Source organism: Paramisgurnus dabryanus, chromosome 17, assembly GCF_030506205.2.
Source record: "Paramisgurnus dabryanus chromosome 17, PD_genome_1.1, whole genome shotgun sequence".
NCBI lineage: Eukaryota > Metazoa > Chordata > Actinopteri > Cypriniformes > Cobitidae > Paramisgurnus > Paramisgurnus dabryanus.
Window position 1 is genome coordinate 17,068,384 of NC_133353.1, and position 13,315 is coordinate 17,081,698.

The following is a 13,315-nucleotide window of genomic DNA, read 5'->3' on the forward strand; positions in this document are numbered from 1 at the left end:
AAGCTTTAATATAACTGCATGGCAGGTAACATCTGATCACATTGTGAAGGTTTAATAAAACTGCATGACAGGTAATATCTGATCACATGTAAATGTTTAATATAACTGCATGGCATGTAACATCTGATCACATTGTAAAGGTTTAATATAACTGTGTCACAGGTCAGAGCGGACCACAGGTGTCGTGAGTCACGCCCCTTCCTAGTTCCCACCTCAAGGAGGTTCCCAAGAGCACCCCAATGACAAAACACAACTTCGAACAAGGGCAGTAGGGGTATGATTCAAACACTGCTGCTCGTTGGACCTACCACGGCCAAGCCACCGCCACCACTCCAGGTGGGTTCAGGTCAGTTGTTTGTACCAGACCTGTTATGCAGACAATTACCGGGGTCGAACGCTTCCCTCTCCTCTCTTCCAAACCACGGGACAAGAGATCTAGACAGGGGCGAACTTCTAGAAGGACTCCACAGTAAGTCAACACACACAGCGGTCACACAGCAGTACTTCGTACAACAGATAATACTTCCCCACGTTAACGTCCTTTCCCACACTATTCAGTGTACCTTACTTGTTGTTATCGTTTTACCACCTCCAGATGGAGAAAGAGGGTCGGAGTTATGAGCAGGCATACATAAAAGAGATGGTCACTACTGGCACAGCGTAAGTCCTTCCCCACAGGATTTTCTACTCGGCCTAAAGGGTAAGTGCAGACAACAGGGGCACGGCACAGCACTACAATCTTCAGGTGTACACACGTCAACTAAGACTCACCCAATGCACTTCACACACTCTAGTGACTTAAGGTCAGCACCTTGCGTTTGGACCGAGGGTTCGTCCAGGGGAGAATCCAAACACTGACAAGCAGATGGCTCACAGTTGACGTCGCAGCTACAGCAGGATAACGTCCTCCCATTAATCGATACTCGGCTCGCCCACAATTCCTTTCCACCGTGGGGCCACTTACACACTGTTTCACAACTTACAGCAATGGTTGGTATTCCATATTCAAGGTAAGGTATATGGACGTATTAATCATACAATATACTCACAATTCCTTTGATGCTAATTTTCCTCTCTTTGTCTTTGCAGCTACTCACTCATTCACAGCCAACAGGGTGGCATCCGTTTGACACCGAATCCTCTAGCAACTCTTCGGGTAAATATCACTCCTTTCGTAAAGGCAGCACAAGTCAACACAGCATTTAATCCAATCAAATTTTCCGTTTCAAACCTGTATATTTCTGTTGTCCCACTCCTTCCTTCGCTTTGCGAGGGTCCAAATCAACAATATAACCGTCTCGGCTTGCTCTCGGAATTCCCCGAACATTCTACTCCACTCGCAGTATCTGCTGGAAATCCACAACCACTTCTTGTATTTCTGATGCCCTTTTTATACTCCTCTTCCCTGCTGAATCACCCAATCAACGATTGCCACGTTCCACAACACACCTGTTGCCAATCCTACCCAAATTTGGTCTACCGGAACTAATCTTTGCCCACTTTCAGTTCCGCCCCTTCAAAAAGTCACTCTGTGACAACTGCACAACAGATCACATTGTAAATGTTTAATATAATTGCATGACAGGTAACATCTGATCACATTGTAAAGGTTTCATATAATTGCATGGCAGATAACATTTGATCACATTGTAAAGGTTTAATATAACTGCACAACAGATCACATTGTAAATGTTTAACCCTTGTGCATTGTTCAAATTTACTACCCTTTCGTGTTGTTAGTGGATGAAAACATCCACTAAATTCAACGGCTATAAAAATGTATCGGATGAATATTTTTTCCAAATTTTTTTACATAAATCTGTTAATCAACCTCAGTACTGATCAAAACTACCAAATCTTCACAAAAATTCAATGATTTTAACTCTTTAATTGCCAAGTTTATAAGTGGTGTCACTGATTTGGGGAAAAAACACACACAAAATGACCGATTTTCAATATAAAATGTGATTGTAAACTGGATTTTTTTAAACCTTTTTCACAGTCTTGGGCATGCCAAAGATTGGTAAAAACATTGGCTTTGAAGCATTTTTAGTTTTTGTGCAGCATCAGTTAAAAAAATTTTCTCCCTCATTTATTGTTATTGGCTGTTTTTGCCCCATTGCCTTCCATTATAACCACATTTTTTGATTGCAGAGCTATGACACCTTTTTATCATGCATTTTTGAATGTTGTTGTTTTTTCCTTTTGCTAAGAGGTCAAATTAGTCATTTTTACTGTTGATCACCATGTGGCACTATTAACCCTTTAGTAGCCCTGTGCAAAAACAAAGCTTAATTTCTGGCTTGTACATTGTGTTTTATGGAGTATAACTCCATAATAAAATCATATTTGTGTGTGTGTGTGTGTGTGTGCGCGTATGTGTGCATGTGTGTGTGTGTGTGTGTGTGTGTGTGTGTGTGTGTGTGTGTGTGTGCGCGTATGTGTGCATGTGTGTGTGTGTGTGTGTGTGTGTGTGTGTGTGTGTGTGTGTGTGTGTGTGCGTATGTGTGTGAATGTGCATGAAAAAAAGATATTCTGTAAAAATCTTCTCTGCATTAGACATTAGATTTATGAACATCATTATTATGAACACATAAGTGTTTAGTCATTCCAACAGGACTTGCAGCATATCACTTGGTGCTCTCTGCAAGTTTGTCTGGAGGGACAGCAACTCATGCACGAGGGAGGTGAAAAGCTGTTTAGGAGAAGGCTTTCCTAGAAGACCTGGGAAAATCTCTGCAGCAATATTGAGGAGAGAGCATCACCCTCGCACTCCACTTGCTACTGCACTGGTGAGAGAGATTCAGTCTCCTGCAGCTGTCTCTCCAGACACAAATCCACAGACACCAGCAGCTCAGGAGTGAAGAGGGGAACATGCAATTGGTGCAAAGAACAAACATGTCAGCACTTGCATCTGTTGTGGTGGACACACTTGCAGAGAGCACCAAGTGATATGCTGCAAGTCCTGCTGGAAATACTGAACACACACACACATACACACATACACACTAAAAGTTAGTTTGATTGTTTAGTTCTCCATCCATCCTCTACTCTTGCTTCATTGTTCAATTTATTTGAAGTTGTTTTTGTGTTCATAATAAATGATGTTCATAAATCCGATGCAGAGAAGATTTTTACAGAAAATTTCCCTAACCCCAACCATCACAAAAACCCTTCTCCTACTTCACATTTTCAGGAAACATCATTTTGTTTGATTTATAAACTTGTTTCCTCATGGGGACATCAAAATGTCCCCATAAGGTCACAAAGACAATGGTATTCCTATCTTAACGTGATAATTACCAGGCACACACACACACACACACACACACACACACACACACACAGGCACACACACACACACTAATATGCTTTTATTATGGAGTTATACTCCATATAACTCAATGTACAAGTCAGAAATTAAGCTTTGTTTTTTGCACAGGGCTACTAAAGGGTTAATAGTGCCACATGGTGATCAACAGTAAAAATGACTAATTTGACCTCTTAGCAAAAGGAAAAAACACCAACATTCAAAAATGCATGATAAAAAGGTGTCATAGCTCTGCAATCAAAAAATGTGGTTATAATGGAAGTCAATGGGGCAAAAACAGCCACTAACAATAAATGAGGGAGAAAAAAATTAAAACTGATGCTACACAAAAACTAAAAATGTTTCAAAGCCAATGTTTTTACCAATCTTAGACATGTTCAAGACTCTGAAAAAGGTAAACAAAAATCCAGTTTACAATCACTTTTTATATTGAAAATCTGTCATTTTGTGTGTGTTTTTTCCCCAAATCAGTGACACACCTTATAAACTTGGCAATTAAAGGGTTAAAATCATGGAATTTTTGTGAAGATTTGGTAGTTTTGATCAGTACTGAGGTTGATTAACAGATTTATGAAAAAAAATTTGGAAAAAATATTCATCTGATAAATTTTTACAGCCGTTGAATTTAGTGGATGTTTTCATCCACTAACAACACGAAAGGGTAGTAAATTTGCCCACGGTATATCGTTGAGTTTTTAAAAAATTTCAAAGCATTTTCTTAAAATATATGTAAATATAAGATTTGTCACCAAAAATCATTCAATTTGCTAAAACAGAGAGAAAGTTACGGCCAAATTAAGAGTAAAAAAAACTCTGTAGTGGATGAAAACATCCCCAACAACACATGAGGGTTAATATAACCGCTTGACAGGTAACATCTGATCACATTGTAAATGTTTAAATATAACTGCATGACAGGTAACATCTGATCACATCGTAAAGGTTTAATATAATTGCATGGCAGGTAACATCTGATCACATTGTAAAGGTTTAATATAACTGGCACAACAGATCACATTGTAAATGTTTAATTAAACCGCATGACAGGTAACATCTGATCACATTGTAAAGGTTTAATATAACTGCATGACAGGTAACATGTGATCACATAGAGGCTGTTTACACTTGGCATTAAAATGCGTTTTCGTCGATCGGATCACAAGTGGACGACGTTAATGCCAGGTGTAAACGGTGTTCAAAACGTTTTGAGCTCGTCCACTTTCGACCACTTTCAACCACATTCAGAGGTAGTCGAAACCACTTTCGATCCGATCGCTTTGGAGTTGCGGAACGCATATGTGGTTGAATGCGTTCGAACAGCCACACGCGACCGCCTTCTCTCCGCCCATTTATCTAATCTGAGGTATTAAACACAAGTTTTACGTCTTTTTTTGACTTCTGGCGTAAACATACGGTGAACAGCGCTATTTCTAGCCTTTCATTGATACAACTAAAGCGGCTGATCTCCGTAGTTTCGTTTTGAAAGCGTGTGAAAGTTGCGTGATCCTATTTCATCAATTGCGCTGAAAATTCAGAGAAAGCTCCAACATATAAACGTACAAAACACTATGCAACATGTATACTTGCTAAACAAGCAGTGGACTCCGACATAATATTAGTTTGCGTCCATATAAACTCATAATTACTCCCGCTCGGGTTTGAATGACAGCAGAGAGGTTCGCCCACCGTCTCACAGACCACCCCCTCACAGTATTCAGGACAGATGCGGTCGAAAGTGGACAAAAGAGACGGATTTAAATACCAGGTGTAAACGTAATGTGTCTCTCTCGTCCACTTGTGATCCGATCGATGAAAACGCATGTTAATGCCAAGTGTAAACAGCCTCATAGTAAAGGTTAATATAACTGCATGACATGTAACATCTGATCACATTGTAAAGGTTTAATATAACTGCATGGCAGATAACATCTGATCACATTGTAAAGGTTTAAAGGAGCGGTGAATCAAATACCCAATTTTAACTTGATAATTTGTTATATATCCTGCAAATTTCAGAACTGAAAACGTCTGTGCTACTGAAATATAATTGTTTTTGGCACCAAGCCAGTATTACAGCCGAATTCGGAGAAATATGACGTCAAAGTAGAATTGAAGCACCTCCCCGAACCCAAATACAACAACCACTTTTGTAGCCCCGCCCACAGCTTTGCGTGACACATGTGTCTCAACAATCAATAAACATGTCTTTAAAGATTGCCAAATGTAACCAAAATGACTTAAAAAAAAAATCTGAGAGACTTTTATTTTGACGCGGTGATCTGTTATGATAGAGTAACCATGGAAACGCATTTTCGGTTGTGGAAGAACCGTCTATGGGAAGAACACAGACGCTGGATAACGTAGGCTCAGAACATAACATTAGGAATGTGTGGATAAAGTTTGTTTTTGAATAAGTTCCAGCTCGCATGTGGAGTGTTGGTTTACTTTGTGTACCGCTGATTCAGAAGTCGATGCTGGATTTGCAGAGAGATTAAAAGCACCACTAATATTGGATCTGACAAAAATGACACAGCAGTATACACAGTAAGTTTAACATTTAACTTTATTTAAGTTACTGCGTTTCACTATTGGTTTTTTTGAAGAGGTCGCTTGATATGTCCTGTTGTAACATCTGTGTCTAAACACGTATGTTAGACTGTTTTAATTTACTTAAAACATTAAACGATTAATTAAGGTACAACACTTAACAATACGACTGCAATATAACAATATAAATATACAAAGTTAGTGATGAAGGACTTACCAGCCGCAATTTAGATTCTGATGCCCGCTTAGTGTGTTGTATACGGTAATTTAGGTGAGTTGCGTTTGAAAGGTCAAACACTCAACAAATCTTTTCTGATCATATAACTGTTACGTGTAGGTAAGAGCAACCTCACAAGCACAACAGAAATATACAAAGTTAGTCATAAGGATTTATCAGCCGCAGTTTATATTCTGATGCGCGCTTACTGTGTTGTATACGGTAATTTAGTCACGCCGAGTTTAAAGTTTTGTTTCTACTTTACTATACGTAGTGTCATTTATGTTTATCATCTTTAGCAGCCAGAATCTTTTGTGGCTCAAACATATATGTGTTCGGCTTCTATTTTTACACATTAATGTTTTTTAAACTTTTCTCCACATGTAATGACGGAAAATGAAGCTGTCCAATCATAGCAGTGGGTGTTTACGTCCAGGTTTTCAATGTGGCCCACCCCTTCAAACGAAGCTTTTCTCCAGAGAGCCACTAATCCATGTTACAAAATAGCATATTACTTATTGCTTTTAATGTTTTTGAATGTAAAAACCATGCTAACATCATAAGTAGACATCAGACAACAGTATAAAACAATAAAATCGACAAATTCACAGCCCCTTTAATATAACTGCCTGACAGCCAGGTAACATCTGATCAGATATGAAGGTTTATAAAAATAACTATGGACCAAGAAACAGCTAACTTTTCAGCAAGACCACCCTGCAATAAATTAAGATGTAGCTTTATCAGAGTCATCAGGAGCTGATCCCAAGCTTATATCTGGAAGCTGTTGGTGTACAGTATGTACTGGTAAAGTGCTCTGCAACTTAATGTAATGCATGCAATATCAACCCCGTGAAAAGTAGACATGGGCCGGTATAAGATTCTGGCGGTATAACCTTTAGCAAAATACCACAGTTTCATGGTGTTGCAGTATTGCAGTATTAAATTATAATATGCTTTCAAAAATATATAATTTTTTGTAATGCATATTAAATGTAAACATCAAATCAATCACATGCCTTAATGATTTAATGAATTTGTATAAACTCAGCTCATACCTTGGAGACGGTATCACAAAACATTTGAGTGGTTTTGAAACCTTCACTGTTTAAAACCTTGTATACCTTGGAACCGGTAACCGGCCCATGCCTAGTGTAAAGCTGACTAAGATGGTTGTTTCTCAGTAGAGTTATGTACATTTGTGCCAGCTCAACACATTGGAGCATTTTCTCGGACGGGTTTACAGGACTAGGCCTTACTTATATTAGGACATTTTAGCTTCTACAAACCCTACAAAAAAAACAAGACTGGTGTGCATCTTGTGACAAAACAATGGCACTCATATATGTTGAGGTATGTACAAGGTGTTTTTAAATTATTGTAGCTCAAATATACATTTTAGCCTGGGACCAGGATAAGCCCTGTGCGGCTAACCGCACCAGTGTTTTCCCATATTAGATGTACACTGAAAAAAAAAATCCTTTCAATTTACGTAATTTTAATGTGTACATCGGTCCCACATAATCCGATTGTGTAAAACCAACATAATTTTCCTCATTTAATTTTAATGTGTCAGACCAAAACATTTTAATTGTTTTAAGTAGTCTAATATAAATATGTTGACTCAAAGTGCTATTTCTCTTTACTATAACACATTTATTTTGTAATGTTTAAGTAATTTTATTATGTAAGGGGACTAGATTTTCATCTGTAATTCCAACATGCTTTTTTAATGCTTATATTATGGGATTATGTAACTCTAAAGCAATTTCATTATGTCTCTGGCACCAGAATAATCACCCATAATTATCCAAATGTTATTTATTTATTTTTTAAATACAAAATACATTTGCATTGGCATAAAAAGCAAAGAGTTTTGAACAAATGTTTAGTGATATTGAGGCAAACCACTGCTTTCAGATCATCAATTCATTTAAATCACTACACATTAATTCAACAACAGTCAATAACTATTACAACAATCAGCACATGCAGTACATACAAAGGGGCAATTTCCCAGACAGGTTGTGGATTAAGCCATGACTAGGCCCTAGTTATATTAGGATATTTTTTACAAAAAAAGTTTACAAACAAACCTACCTTACAAAAACAACACTGGAGTACATCTTGAGACAAAACAATGGCACTGATATATGTCAAGATATGTCAGTGCAATATGTTTTCAAATTAAGGCATTGCAAAAGTCTGGGACTAGAAAAAGCCCCATCTGTAAAACTGACCCAAATGTTTAAAATAGTTACTATCACAGTAGATTTAGAAGTGCTAAAGCACAAACACTGCATTCCAAAGAGACATGCAAAACAGTAAGTACTATTATTTTTTAAATGGATTTACAAACTGGAAAATATCAATCCTTCAGAAAGTCAGAGCTAAAGCATTTGTATAAACTGATAATCAAAGATTCAACAAAAACAAAATACAACAACCATTTCCAAAATCAACTCTGAGCAGCAAACGGTTAATGTTTTAATAAGAAAAAACACTTAAAACAGATAAATAAAAAGAACATAAATGAGCAGCACAGTCTTTCTGATCCTTTCACTGAAAGAAACGGTTCGTTAAAGTTACGCTCAATGCAGTTCCATTAAAATCTTTTGGATTTCTTCAAAAATAAAGCAGAGATCAGGATAGCTCAGGTTTAAGGCATACATCAGCTCAAACAACATGGCACGATGTTGCAACACCTTCATGCCTTCCAGGACTATACAAAGATCCTCTTCTTCATCACAAGAAGCATGTTGTTTGAGAGCACAAATCCCAACAGTGGTGTCTTCAAATGACCACACTGATGCTGACTTCATCCATGCCCTGTACAAAACAGACAAATGTAGTTAAAGAAACAGAAAAAAGTTACTGTTACAATAAAAGTGTCATTGGAAATTAGTACAATGCAAACAAATATAAATGTAAGTATACAGACCCATGTGCATTGCCACAGCATATTACAATTGGTTACAAATATATGGGTTACAAAGCAAGGCAGCTGCACTGTCCACTGCTCCAGGTGTGTGTGCGCGTTTACTAGACTGGAATGAGTTAAATAAAGAGGCCACATTTCGAGTGTGTGCTACCATACCTGACAATCACAGCAAAAGTGAATTCTCATTTTCTCACTGTCATGTTGTTATAAACCTGTATAAATGTCTTTGTTCTGATGAACACGAAGGAACACATTTATTTTAAGAATGAGCCCCATTCACTTCCATAGTATTATATTTCCCCACTATGGAAGTGAATGGGGCTTATGATTGGTTTGGGAACAAACATTCCTCAAAATATCTTCCTTAGTGATCATCAGAACAAAGACATTTATAAAGGTTTGTAACAACATGATAGGGAGTAAGTGATGAGAATTTTTATTTTTGGGTGAACTACCCCTTTAAATCTTCCCAGGTGTTTTAATGACCCGTGTGCCAAAAGATGTAACTAAAACATACTACATTTTCTGTACTTCCAACAATGTTTACACATTTTTATGTCTATGAATCTATATTACTTACTTCTGTCATTTGATCATTCATTGTTTGAAGTCTTTTTGCTAGCTGTCCTCCTTTCTGATAGAAGAGTTTCGTCAGGTTTTTGGATTGGAGGTCCAGGTGACACGCAGGAACATTAGACAGTAGTGATTCTTTTAAATTCAGCATTTATCTGAAAACAAATTAACCAACCATTGTATATTTGAGTACTGCGAGTCAAAGAATAATACATGTATATTAGTTACAAAAATAAGATTTAGCTCCTAACAGCAGTAAAACAGTGATAGGAATTACTTACCAATGCTTTTGAGTGTGTGCAAGGATGATGGACCTATAAGAGGAAATATTCAGAGGTGAAATCAACACACAACCTCAAATGATTAAGGTCACACATAACGTTACACAGAGCAATAATGAAATAAGTATTATATCTGTCATAGGACGCAATTTTGGACAAAATGAGATCTTAAAACAAGGTGCTCTTCTGAAAACGTCAGCTTTAAGGTGTGGCACTTCAAAGCAATTTTTTCAGTTAATATACCAGACGTCACGCGAGGCATTTAAAAAAAGCTTTTTCTAATTGAATCAAGTGTTGCTCATGGCGTAGTGAAGTCACGAATAACTGACGCGGGTCTGTTCATCTGATTAAGCAGACAGTTTGTTTCATACACAATGTCATTATTAATGTAGTCAATTGATATCATCTGGTAAATTACTTACATGGATAACGTTACTCTGGACAGAATAACGTTTGGTTAGCGTTTTATTTGTCCTGAACCGTTTCCATAGAACAACTGAGTAAAAAGTGCCTCAAAAGTCAACTCAAATCTGACAGTTTTCAACTCGGATAAAACTACCAAACGTGAAATAACGTTATACAGCTGACATTTTTAAAACGTTGTTTTTCTTTATGAGCCTTACACTTACTGACTGACTGACTGTAACGTTAACTTACTCCACCAACATCCTCCAAACTCATTTTTACTACAAGTCATTGCAATGGCTACATATTGTAAAAAAAAAACTGTCTATCTAGTGAAGATGTATCACGTATAAAGTGAACATAAATAAATAATAGAACTTACTTTAATAATGTGGTGTCCGTCTGAGAGAGTTCTTCTGACTGACTGCTGTGCTGTCTTCATTTTGGCGCTCAAAACAAACGATCTTTATTCTTCTTTTATGGCGATTGACGTCCTTTTTATTGAGCGTTACTGCCACCTTCTGTTTAGGAGGTGCCATTTTGTGTGCAAACTCAATTTTATTGCTTTAAAGACACACTATGCAGTTATTTTACCTTAATATAACAGCTTCAAAGTCATTTCGATGGTAAACGAAGTCATAGTATGGCGAATCATCCCCCTGTTGAAGCTCGGGAAGGACGCCGCTACCAAAACCAGCAATGCAAGCTTGAGAGAACCGCCCCTGACAAATCTCGCGAGAATCACGACTTGCTTTACGGCAACGACGTCACACACGTTAGGCTTGTTCGACTTCGTGCAGCGCTGCAAGAACCGGCAGTCGGATGACGTAAAAGTACCGCGAGAATGATCCGAGACGGCACTTTGACGTCATCCGGCTGTTGGTTCCTGCAGCGCTGCACGAAGTCAAACAAGCCTGTAACAACAAGCCTGTAACAACAACTGCACGCGCGCATTTGAGACGTGATGCTCGATGAGGGAAACAGCTAAGAAAATCCGTTCGGAAGAGAGTAGAAAGCGAAAAAGAGAATCTGACCGAGTTAGGAACTGGACAAGAGTCCCACGCGGTCAGGTTTTTACTCGTTGGCGTGAGCTAATAGACAGCCCTGGATGCAAAAGGGATGCTGATCTGGCGATCTTGTTGATGGACAAGTAAGTAAATCTTTTATTTGTAAATTTGTTTGCGGTCTATGTTGTATGTGGTTGCGCTTGCTTGTAGTGTGTATTTTTTTACTAAGCTGTTCATTCATCCAGTGTTGATAATTAGACCAGTAAAATAACTTCAACAAGGGTCTAGCTAGCTTACGATCATAAGAGCATTTAGCAGACTTGCTAACAAACACTCGTTTCTCTTACATGTTTTTTTTGGCCATCTAAACTCAAGTGTTGTGTTGTGATGTGTACGTAGTCATTTGTCTAATTTCGATTGCTTATGGCCAACGAATAACGGCCAATGTTATGAAATAATGCAACGTATACAATTAACTTTGTCAATACATTTTGTAATGTTTACATTACAATTAAAAAACAAATGAAATTATACAGTAGACATAACGTTAGACTATAGACTGTTTACTTGTGATTAAGCTGCAATCTTGTAAAAACGTAATAAGCCAGCAAACGCGGTAGGCTACTTTTATTATTATATGCCTACTCTACACTTGGCATAAACTTCATATTATCCTATTACCATCATCTGTAGTTTAGTAGACATGCAGTAGCCTAATATTTGTATGAAACTGTGAAACATTCCCTGGTCATTATCTTCGAAGTCCATCTCACGCCCAACACTATCCTAACAGGTACGTACAGAGTGGGCGTGCGAAATTACGACAGTTGCAAGTTTTCCCCAGTGACTCTAGGGGTCGCTGTTTGACAAAAACATCAAACTGCATGGAATGCCTTTAAGTATTCAATTCAATCAATTTTAATCAATGTGAGAATAATGTGTTCATTTTACATTCAAACAAAACATTTTCATCCTAATCAATTAAATTATGTTTACACAAGGAATATAAATATTTTGTGTTGCATATACATGTTTATTTTATTTAAATTCAAAGACCCACCAAGTCCATTTTTTTCAGTGTAGGTTGCTTCAGGTTGAGTTGTGATTTTAAAGTGTAGTTGTCATCAGAGACGGATGTATCCTCCCATTGTGTTTCTGCATCACAGTTCAGGAACATCACAGTATCATCCTCACAGTTGTCCACTGCATCACTGACACGCAGCAATGTATCTGTGAAAATAATATAACCATAAACATTTTTATGTTAGCATTTAAAATAAACTTGCATCATGAGAATTAATATATAAATGGCACCCATACTTAAACAGAACAGTGTGAGAGGTAGAGAGAGAGAGAGAGAGTGTGTGTGTGAGAGGTAGAGAGAGAGAGAGAGAGAGAGAGAGAGAGAGAGAGAGAGAGAGAGAGAGAGAGAGAGAGAGAGAGAGAGATGCATTAAAAAGAGATAGTAACATTATTTAACACTGAAGTTAGAGGTTGTGTGTATAATGTCGTTTAATAGGTCATTATCAATATCTGAATGAGAAATGAACTGACCTCCTAGCATCTGAAATCTCGGTAACTTGTAGGAATCACGCGAGCTACTGTAAGAATGTAATGTACTATATAATATCTTGTTGTACTATCGTAAATATAAAAATATAGGTGGGCAATGAAAATCATTCAAAATAGTTGCATTTTATTAACTAATGTTACTGATCTTAAGTGTATTCATAGAACGGAGTTCAACAAATCTAATGTTAGGCGAGCAAGCACATAGTTAGCTAAGTTAGCTTTCCTGAAACTAACCACCTTTTCAACACCCGGTGTGGCTTCAAGTTACCGGAACATCGTAGCCAAACTATATTACTCGGGATAAGGGTGTTCCTCAGTCAGCTTCCCATCCATTAAAATTGGTAAGAAACAAACATAAAGGCACTTGAGTGAACTTTTTAAGTTAAACGCCTTCAGCCACTGGCTCAGCTGCTCATCATCTTTATGCGGCCAGAAGTACGT

General features: G+C 37.6%; 1 protein-coding gene and 1 long non-coding RNA gene across 5 annotated transcripts in view; both read right to left on the reverse strand.

Annotated features, from left to right (window-relative positions):
• Positions 1–13,315, reverse strand: part of LOC135764957 (protein CLN8-like) — a 58,471-nt gene that overhangs the window by 35,630 nt on the left and 9,526 nt on the right. The window lies entirely within an intron of this gene.
• LOC135764960 (uncharacterized) lies at positions 7,668–12,204 on the reverse strand. 2 transcript variants are annotated; one of them, XR_010540374.2, is made up of 4 exons: positions 10,678–12,204; positions 9,891–9,923; positions 9,617–9,764; positions 7,668–8,924 (listed from the first exon to the last, which is right to left on the reverse strand). It is a non-coding gene; the product is annotated as an uncharacterized lncRNA (long non-coding RNA). The 2 variants fall into 2 exon arrangements; XR_010540373.2 differs by lacking the exon at positions 10,678–12,204 and having other exon boundaries at positions 7,670–8,924; positions 9,891–10,259.